General features: G+C 35.9%; 2 long non-coding RNA genes across 2 annotated transcripts; one reads left to right on the top strand and one right to left on the bottom strand.

Annotated features, from left to right (window-relative positions):
• Positions 1-264: 264 nt before the first annotated feature.
• On the bottom strand, positions 265-3570 carry LOC125259181. The gene is made up of 3 exons (XR_007182743.1): positions 3355-3570; positions 1091-1176; positions 265-991 (listed from the first exon to the last, which is right to left on the bottom strand). It is a non-coding gene; the product is annotated as an uncharacterized LOC125259181 (long non-coding RNA).
• A 4637-nt stretch (positions 3571-8207) lies between these two features.
• Positions 8208-9837, top strand: LOC125259182. The gene is made up of 3 exons (XR_007182744.1): positions 8208-8918; positions 9496-9568; positions 9696-9837. It is a non-coding gene; the product is annotated as an uncharacterized LOC125259182 (long non-coding RNA).
• Positions 9838-11191: the final 1354 nt, after the last annotated feature.

The following is an 11191-nucleotide window of genomic DNA, read 5'->3' as shown; positions in this document are numbered from 1 at the left end:
AAGCACAGCTGAAATGTAGAGCAATTGTAAATACCAAAATATGCTTGGCTGAAAACTTAAATATCTTGTTAATGTTGACAATGCACCAATGATCAACCATCCCTGAAGCTTTTTAGTGTACCTTGCTAAAAGCATCTCTGCTGCCCAATTCTCTGAGTGCAGAGCACTCCTATATATGAGCTAAAGAGGCTTTGAATATTAACCTGCAGCCAACTGACTAAAATTCTCAACCAGTAAACTGGTTCCAACAGTTTTATAAGCATATAAAATGAGCAGATGTGCACAGGTAGAATAAAAGGGACATACAATAAAAGGGTACAGACAAAAATAAAGGAGCATAAATAAATAAAAATAATTGCATTAAAGTCTGTTATCTAATTGCATACAAAGATTTACAATGAAATAGATTGTATAATAGTATAACAGGCAGACAAAATTCAGTTTAATTTCATACAATAAAAATGGTAAAGGGACATACAATAGCAAAAATGGCAAGTAATGCAAAAAAAATGAAAGGTAGAATACAAATGGCAAAATCATCAACAGAAAATTAAAAGTGTATAACCAAATGCACAGTCAGGCAAAAGGAAACAAACAAAAGCTTAGATGGTACAAGAGACAAAGCCATGAATACAAAAAGCTAAAAATTTAACTAACCCTAACACATATTTTAACAGCATAAATAAGTACAAAGCGAAAAAGTCCACGGAAGGACTTTGATACAGCAAATATGCAGAAGGACACTACTCTACAAAGTTTGGGAAACACTGTATTAGATGAACACCAATTAGCAACCATCCCTAAAACTTTAATATGCATTGTTAAATATACCTATGCTGCATAATTTGACTAAAACAAAGTTTTGGGTGCCTCTATCTGATGCCTGAGCTTGTGGTTTTGGATATCCCCCTTGCAGGTGAACGACTCCATCCTGTTCTCCCAGCTAGTATACTCAACATTGGTTGATCAGATGCTGCATTGGTTGAACATGCTTAACCCAATAAAAAGCTCAGTATGAAAAAAGACCAGGAGTCAACTTTCAATCAGTTTACCAAAGAGTGCGTAGTAGAGCTAAATTATGGAGGCTTACCTAGGTGAGTGCTGAAGTTGTCAGTGACAAGTGAGACCAAGAAACAGGACAACAGCTGGAAAATCATCAAAAGCTGCACCACTCACCTAGAAGACATGGTACATCAAGTTGGTTAACTACAGGAAACTCAAAGTAGTGTTGCATAAAACTGTATTACCAAGTAAATGGTAGGGGGGGGGGGGGGGGGGGCTAATGGAACTCCATAATATCTTGCATGTGAGACAGGAGTAATGAATAAAAGGGGAATAGAGAAAAAAAAAAAAAAAAAAAAAAAAAAAAAAAAAGTTGAACTGAAGAAGAGAAGTAAAACAAGTTAATTGACTTCTCTACAGCCTTGATCAGAAAACTTCTACTGGTAGACCCTCAGTCTTCACAAGTTAGGTCTCCAAACAGAGAGGGCGTTGCAAAAAGGGCTGAACTTTACCAGTGGTAATGTTGTAAGGGCACGGTGATTTCTTGCAGTAAAGTGTACGAACAAGTTTACATTTACAATAAAGAGAAAAGCAACACATGAAATTACACTCAACATTTTATTAAAACATGCATAAACAAAAAAATGAACAATGAAAAGTGTATAAATAAAAACTTCAATAAAATGCTATTAAAATGATAAATACAAAAAGCATAACCACAGTGGGTCACAGAATATACTGAAAGAGGATAAGGGTATATGCCTGGCTGCATGTGCTTCAAAAGAAGCTTAAAAGAAAATTCAGTAGGGATTTATTTCCACTGTAAAAGTCATTAGTTATTAATTTATTTAAATTATATATAGCACTCCTGGAGAAAACAATGTTGTCATTGTCCAGCTCAATTCACATACAATGGTGTCAATGCAGGCACATCAGTAATAATACATATTGAATGCCCCCGGGAAAACAGTGCAAAAGTAGCTTCACAGATAGAAAGGGATTGTCAGAAAAGCTGCATAAGTATTTAAGTCATGTTTATAATGCTTTAAAGCTAGTTTGAAGAAATTCAAGTTGCATAAAAGTAGGAACTACAATAAGGCGGCAGAGGAACTATAAATGAACAATAAAATTAAAAAGGCTTAGGTGACAAAATTAAAGAACATGCTTAATTGCACTTGATGGGCCCTTCATTAGTCTTATGCCTCCTTATGCCAAGTCATAAAGTGAAAAGCAAAAATACAAAAATTAAAAGCAAAACTGCAGTGAGCCACAAATCAGCTTAAAATGGGCAAAAACATAAGAGGAATAAATTTATATATAAACGACTACTACAACAAGTGACATACAAGAATACAAGAGGATAAATAAATTGCAGATAGAGGCTCATGATAAAGGACCATGCCAAAAGGAGAAAAAAAAAAATAAAAATTCATAAAATGCTCATAAATACCAAAGGTAAAAAAATAAGCCTTAAAAAAAAAAAAAAAAAAAAGTTCATACAGGAGGGCACAAAGGCATAAATACAAAAAAAGTGCAAATGCAAAGCAGCACAAAGGCTGCAACAAAGAGGCATAAACAAGCTTAAATAGTGGGAAATAAAGGAACTTGGAAACTATTGTGAGAAGCACTATCAACTACAATTGACTGTCAAACAAATGGGACAAAAACACATAAGTACTAGTATAAGGGTTTCCTTACTGGTTTTGGGAACAAAGGTATGTAAAGCATTACAAATGTTAAATAAATGCAAAATGCGGAGCACAAGATTAAAAATGCTTTAGTAAACTTAATTACAAGAGTTTACACCCACATAAACTTCTTAAAAGACTTTAAAAAAAAAAAAAAAAAAAAAAAAAAAAGTTGAGAGCTTGTGTAAACAAGGAAACACTAACAGCTTAACATCGATTAAATGAACACCAATGAGCAACCTTCCCTACAACTTTAACATGCAGATTGATAAATCCACCTCCGCTGCCTAAATTATTACCAAGTTTGGGAGTTAGCTAGCATTTGGTTGACCAGAGGCTGCATTCAAGGATTCATTATGCAAATTTCCAATTTCCACAGTGGAATCCAGGAGTCAATTGTTTCGATTAGTTATTTTACCAAAGTTTTCTCCACATTTTCAGAGGCCAAGTGCAAATGTGGTTAGAACATATACACCTTTATATATTACATGCAGCTGTCTTGACTAATATAGCTTGTAGTTTTTCAGCATTCACCTGAATAAGCCTCACGCTGAAGTCATCAACTACAAAATTGGCTGGCTTTATTGACTGAGGCAGGTATGACAAACAAGCAGGTGAGAAATGTATAATGAGCAGGATAGTAATATCGAATGAGTATACTGACAGTCCTTTGTTTTGCAGATGGATGGAGGAGATCGTGGAGCTGAGCAGCCGAGCACTCACTTATGGAGTGTGGAAGAAGTCCAGGGAAGGAAGACACTAGAGACACAGATGATCAGGGAGACGCTGGAGACAGTAGCATACACTGGACAAGGTAAGTGCTGACAGGTAAGTGAGTCCATATACAACAAACAAACAAGACCAGACAAAGTGCTGTGGTGAAGTGTGTGCTTAAATACTGCTGTGCTGATGAGATGATGGAGATCAGGTGCAGGTGATATCTGAGTGTGAGCAGATGAGTGACAGGAGGGATGATGGGAAATGGAGTCCAGGGAAGGTGAGACAGACGGTGACCGTGACACCAGCTGCTAAAAGACTGGAAAACTAATTTATGTTATTAGGGCAGCAACAAAATCAAAGTGAATAAAAACAAATCAGCATCAGTGAATACATACAGAAACTGCCTATACATTGATATATTGCACATTAAGTCTCAATCTTTGTAACCAATTGGAAATGAAGTGTTTATAAGTGCAGTAGACAAAGGGATTTTAACATGTACTATAATCGTTACATTTTTCTCATTACTTGTGTCATTACATACAGCACCATATTACTACGATCAGAGGATTGAAGATGTGTATTACTACAGTACATTATGTCATACTATAAAACAGACTTCTCTTTTAGTTTTCAGACTTTATTTTTTTCATGTATTATAAGATTCAACATACTTAAATTGTTTCTAATGACATAATTAACCTATAGTAAACCAAGTAAAAAATAAATAACATTAAAACAGATTTCTTTCTCAACAACTCCAACCTTCAACAGCTTCTTCACTCTCCAACTTCCATCACAGACTGACAACCCTGTGCAAGTTCAGCTAGTGGGCATTTATACTCACTACTGACATACATGCAAGCAACCAGTAATTAAATTCACAAAATAAACAAACCTCAATATAAGAAGCTTTTAAACATATATTTGATATTTGAAATCAACCCAAACAAACCCACCCCTCTCTTTATTGTGCCATCTCCAAAACTCACACTTTATGTTACTATATTATCCATAAACTCTCTCTCTTTTCCTTGTATTACCAACATACATAGCAAATAACACAGAAACTACAACTAACAGTAAACGAATATATAAAGACCTTATGCCTTTCGGGTGGTGCTTAATAAACTTCATACCCGTAAATAAACTCAGATGAACTGTAATAAAGTGCTCTCACCTTCATTACTGTCGTATCCAGTATCATTCTGGAGACTCTAAGCTGCATCACGAAACGTTTTTACTTGTATATCGAGTAGCACTTTGTTAGCACAGTCTCTGTTTTGTTTTGTCCCTTTGTATTGATATTCGTTCACAAAGCAGTCCGGTGTGAAATGATTCACGCAGATATACACGAATTTTGACAGAACTGAGGGAGAATTTTCTGGAAAACCAAGTTAATCAACCTCATTTAGGGAGTAAATGAAGAGAGCTATGTGGATTAATCCATCCAGCTACAGAACACCTAAAACGTTTGGGACACATTCTCGTCAGTGCAGCAATGGCGGACTGTACAACTCGCTGTGAACGCGCTCAGGGCGGTTCTACGTTCAAACGTCAGTGTCTGTCATTATTCGTGGGCGGGGCCTGTGGCTTTTGTGACGTCACACTGCCAAGGATCTGGAAACGGCTTGTTCTGAGACACTGCTTATGATTTATGGGGATAAAAAAAAAAAGGAGTGGGTGGATTTTTATCACTATAGGGTGGTTGTGTACACACACTGTTAACACACATTTATGTCCAAACACCATGCAAAAGTGAATTTTGCATAATAGGTCCCCTTTATAGAAAATAGTGTCATTTTCCAGCTTAAGTTCAATAGTTATTCATTCGGTTCTAAAAAAACATTAGTTATTATTTTCAGGGCTCTCAAGTGTCACGCATTGAGCGTGACAGTCACTCATTTCGGTCTTTTGTCACGCACTCCCGCCACACGCAGAGTGGTATCTTTCTCACGCAGAAAAACTATTTATCATATATTTAATATGCCGCAGCGCCCAAAATGTATCTGGCCGCGCCGCTCTCTCTGGAACCGGGAAGGAATCAAGCGCGTCTCGAACCTGCCACTTATCAGCCAATCAAAAAAAAGAAAGAGGCTACACAATAGCCAATCAGAAAATAGCACTATTGTATCTGGGTAAGATTTAACGCAACAACCAATGAAAAAAAAGCATATCTTGGAATTGTTCACCATCATCCTCGTTCACCCACAGAGGAAACCACTGGAGCTCTGAGCATCACTTTGAGCACAGAGTAAGTCATGATCTCCTGTTTTAATGTTACAACAAATTCACAACTTGTTTGACACAAACAATGACAACTTGACTACTGTTAGATAATCAGATAATCAGCATCAGTTTTTCATGAGTGTCTGAACTTAGCCAACAGTTTTACAGCCTGTTCATTGACACCTGCTCAGAACAAGTAGTCTAGGCCTAGTTATATTTTGCTATCACACGATGACTGACATTTTGTTACATTAAACATCTCTCTCTCCAAATAGTTTTAATAATTGTATGTTTAATTACCATTGTGTATGAAATGTGCTATACAAATAAATTGCCTTGCCTTGCCTTGCCTATATTCAAAGTCATCTGAAGCCATTCCATAGCTTTTTTTTTTCTTCCAAGAATTAGGCTAGAATACTTTTTGCTGCTGAATTATATACTCACCTAGTTTACTTATTTATTTATTGGTCAGCTTATGATTATATATTCTTATTCATTTTTTATTTTTATCTATAATGAAGTGGTGTGTTTAGTGCATTCTGTTTTGGTTAACAAATCAAAGAGTGACCATTAGTTCCACAAATACAGACACAGGCTCCCACAAATAAATTAATTCAACAAAGGTAACCTCTTTTGCTACATATTTTTAATGGTTTAAATGTGTACTCTACATGTTTGACCACTTACGAACTCTCATTTAGCCTACTATATGTTGTGTACATGACTAATGTGCCCAACCATCAGCAATAAATAAATTACTTTTAGAGCACAAAATTGTTTACAAGAGAACAAATTTCTTCATTGATCTAGTCACTTAATTTTGCTCTTAGAATGCACTAGATTCATGCATTTAAATTTAAAATGTACAAAATTTTCCTCCGGGGGGGCATGCCCCCGGACCCCCACACAGGAACCGATGTCCACCCACTACAGTCTCACAAAATCCTGTGGGAAACACTGTGGATGCAATAATCATTGCATCTGTCTTTGAAAGGTGTCAGGTAAAAGACAACTAATAAACATCATCTCATTCACCCTGAGGGCAGGTTACAGGATGCTGACCCAGAGAAGGTGGCGAAAGTTGTTTTTTTGTTTTGTTTTTTTTTTATGGGGGGGGGGGATGTCACTCTTGCCTGTCTCCAAAACTTGAGAGCCCTGTATTTTAGTTCATTTATCTATACAGCAGCTCTGGGGAAAACAGTGATGTTTCAGTTCTCATACAATGGTGTCAATGCAGGCAGATCAAAAACATTAAGTGTCAAGTGTCCCTTGTCATGCTGGGACGCAGGAAGGCAGACACAGATGAAGAGAATAAATCCAAAATACAGGTTTAATGAACAATCAAACAGGCAGGCAGTCAAGTATAACACAACATACACGGACTGGGTTAACGGGTCACAGCTGACATAAATGAACTAATGATGATGGAAACCAAGGGTACAGATGAGTGGTGGGAAACTGAACAAAGGAACATGTGACAATAGAAAACAAACTGAAAGTCCTTGAAAACTGAAACTAACAGACTGACATCCCCAAGGTAGTGTATATATTATTATATAAGCACAAGTACACTTTTCAATTAAAACATTAAAATAATAATAATAATAATAATTTGATACATTATTTTGCCAGTATGCATATTTGTAATTTATTTTGTGAACATCAAAATGGTTGCTTATTCTATTTTGTAAAAAGCCATGAAGTATTTTTCTCATTTACAGTAGTTGTACCAAATGTAATTTTTACACTTTTAATTTTCACACTTATACTTCCATACAATTTTGTTTAATCCCAATTTTACTTCTTTATTTAAAACAACACATTCATGTTAGTGTGTGGTCTTTAGTAATTTGGCTTATTTTTACAAAATTAACAAGAATATAGGAATAATCACAACACGATTGATCAAAACACTTGTTAGTCCACAGATACATTTTATACAGGTTTATTTCAGTTATTGCATTTAACAAATGATAACAATTAGTAAAAAATAGTACAACGGAATTAAATCAATGTATACGACTAGTTGAAGTTTGATGTGCTTTATCCTATACACAGTGAATTCTTGCAATCATTCAGTCAGGGATGAATGGACAAAATGTGCAAGCTAATAAAAACATTATAAACGGTTACGAAACAATAAACAACTAAAGTGTAAGCATAAGTTTATGTCGCCACACTGAAACTATTTAATTTTTTTTTAAATAATTAATTAAACCTTATAGGGTACAAGGAGGAGCATGAACTCATGGAAAACTCATGAATATTCATGTAAGCTCAACCCACTGAAAACGAAAATCTCAGAAACTGAAAATCTCATAACACCATACATATTCCTATAGGCAGACGTGGATCAGCTGAGAGTGAGCTGATGCAAATTTGACTGACATGACCTGCCAGAGCTAACACTATGCTTGATTCAACAATGTTTTGATCTGTCTGCACTGACACCATTGTATTCGAACAGAACTGAGCTGGACAATGAAATCACTGTTTTCTCCAGTGCTGATATATAGATAAATTAACTAATTATTGATTTGTACAATGGAATAAATATTGAACTTATTTAATACTGAATTTATTTAAGCTGAACATTGACACCATTTTCTTTAAGAGCTGCTGTACAGCCAAAATTATTTACCAGTTATCACTGTAAAGCTGCTTTGACACAATCTGCATTGTAAAAAGCGCTATATAAATAAAGGTGACTTGACTGTTACAAGTCACATCTCCCCTGGACTCCATCTCCCATCATCCTCTCTGATTCTCACCTGCACTCACTTCCTCGTTACCCTCCTGCTGATCATGAACTCCCTGCACCTGGACTTCATTATCTGCACACCCTTTATAATGGACTCACTCCCCAGCACTCATTGGCTGCATCCGAAACCGCATACTTCTCTACTATATAGTAGGGGAAAACCAGTAGGCGAGCGAAAAAGTATGTCCGAATCCAAAGTATTCATAAAAGAGTAGGCGAGAATTACCTGGGTGATGTCTAATTCTCGCGAGATTCGGACGTGCGTCTACTTGAAGTGTGTCCGAATATGCCTACTTATCTACTATATAGTAGGGGAAAAACAGTACGTGAAAGGAGCAGTATGTCCGAAATCCTCAGTAATCATAAATGAGTAGTCGAGAAGTTCCCGGATGGCCTACTGCTCCCGCCCAGATTCTGAAGTGTTCATCCGATGGACACTCTTCTATCCCAGGAGGCCACGGGAGAGGATACGTCACACTCGAACACGGAGGAGAAAAGCGGCGCGGATGTTTTCAAATGTGAGTATTAAAAACCAAAAACTTGGTTACTTGTGTTAAAATCACATTTGTTGAACTACTGTAGAGGTGTAAAGACGCTAGTCAGTGTAGTATAGTTGTGATACTGCTGTAAAAACACGTTTTATTGTGTACAGCTAAGAGGGGAGCTTCAATAAACACACGTTCGTCTCCAAAGTGGATTTACATGAATTCCAAACCATATACATCATAAAGTTGATTACTAAATGTTTATTTAACATCTGACAGGAAAATATTCAATAAGTATTGCAGGTAATGAGTACATCACAATATGAAATATACATCTTGAGTGATGTGTGCTATTATGTAGAATTCACTGTCTGTTCCCAACACTTTACATGAATGGAAGTAAATGTACAGGAATGAATGTAAATAAACAAATGTACAAGTAACTAGATCTAAGTTATCTATTTTATTTGTCCGTTAGTACTGTTGGTAAATTATATACAGTTGGATAAGAAGTGAGTTAACACATCATAAACATGTAAATGTAGTATTAAACATGTAAATGTAGCACATAAATCTCAGAGGAAACTTGAATCTTGTCTGGATGTTACAGGGACAGATGAGCACACGTGTGTTTATCCAGTGGAGAGAGGCTGATGAAGGAATGATGGCGTCAATGGCTTTGAGTGAGTATACTACAGAAATTAATACAAATCTATTTAAATATTTACTTGTAGTTTATTTTAATTACTGTAATTTCAAACAGAGTTATTACAGCACTTCTGATTCTTGATGTCGGTATGTTTGCTGCAGAGCTTTTGTGGTGGAGCAGGACCTGCAAGGCAAGATGATGGCGGCATTTGTGGGGGAAAGAAACCTGAATAATGACTGAATTTATATGTTTGGGTGAACTAACCCTTTAAGCCCCCAAATAGAAACTGTATGTATGCATTTATATTATGGTAGTACCTTGAAAAAGTAAACTTTAAGAAATAATCAGCTTTATTGAGTGTTTGTGCCCAAGACACTAACAAAAAAGGATTTACAAAAATCACATTTACATTTATTTACAGGTTTGCTTTTGGCAGATGCCTTTATCAAAAGTGACATACAGTGCTCTTATTACAGGGATGATCCCCATGGAGTAACCTGGAGTAAAGTGTCTTGATTAAGGATGGTGACAGCTGCGGAGATCGAACCAGCAACATTCTGCTTACCTTTAGCCCACTACACCACTAAAATAATAAAGCTGAAACAAAAAAATAGCACGTAATTGTAAAAATATTGAATGAAATATGTCAGGAAACAGAATTCTGACATGAATTATTAAACGTTTCAATCGGTTTAAATGTTTTACATGTAGTCTTGTTCATGGAGAGCACATGAATGTTTGGAGCAGACACAGCAGCAGCCAGATTGACCTGCACATCTTCTCCCACTCCTGCTTCAAGGTTGTGAGGTTCAGGGGTCCATCATCATCTTCCTCATCCTCTGGATCAAAGATGACCCCATTGAGAGGAGCAGCAATGAGGAACATTATAGATGGCAAAGACAGGTGAAGGTGTTCATGGTGGTCAGCTGCTTCATCAAAATATAGCTGCAGAATTGGCACAGCTGTGTGAGATGGCAGCAGGGCTGAAATATGCGATTGTAAGAACAATAAGTTTGAATAAAGCTTTGTTTCATGTGTTGTTGACTTGTATATTTATTTATTGTGATGATTACTTTTATTCATTCTAGAACTCATTTATGTTTCTTATTGTCCGTAAATAAAATATATTTATTTTATTCATGCATTCATTGCTTGACTGTATATTGAGATGTGTTCACCTTGGTTGTATTTGTCTAGTAAACATTACGATTTGCTTGTTTTAATAATACATTATTTTCTGTAAAAAATTAATATGATTAAGTATTGGTCAGCATTTATTATTAAGTGTTAGGGTGGTCTAGCAATGCTGTTCATTCTGGGGTAATCTTATCTTTAGTAGTAATACATTAGTCTTCTCCAAAGGTGAGATCTTCAAGCAGCTGTCTGACATCTTCTTTGTGCAGATATTGCAAATGCTGATGAAAACCGTACAAGGTAGCGTTGTCAAGTTACTGGTGCTGTGAGGTGTTAGTGCACCTGTCACTCATATCTTTTTTTATTATATTATTATTGCAGAACTAACAATGAGCAATCATAATGACAAAAAAAAAATAGATTATATACACAGAAAAAAGCACAATGACAAGGTTAAATATCGGAATAATTCAACATAAGGCTTCAATATATATATATATATATATATATATATATATATATA

The sequence above is a fragment of the Megalobrama amblycephala genome, linkage group LG23 (genome assembly GCF_018812025.1).
Source record: "Megalobrama amblycephala isolate DHTTF-2021 linkage group LG23, ASM1881202v1, whole genome shotgun sequence".
In the NCBI taxonomy this organism is placed as follows: Eukaryota; Metazoa; Chordata; class Actinopteri; order Cypriniformes; family Xenocyprididae; genus Megalobrama; species Megalobrama amblycephala.
Note: the sequence above shows the minus strand (reverse complement) of the source record. Positions and strands in the feature narration are given on the sequence as shown.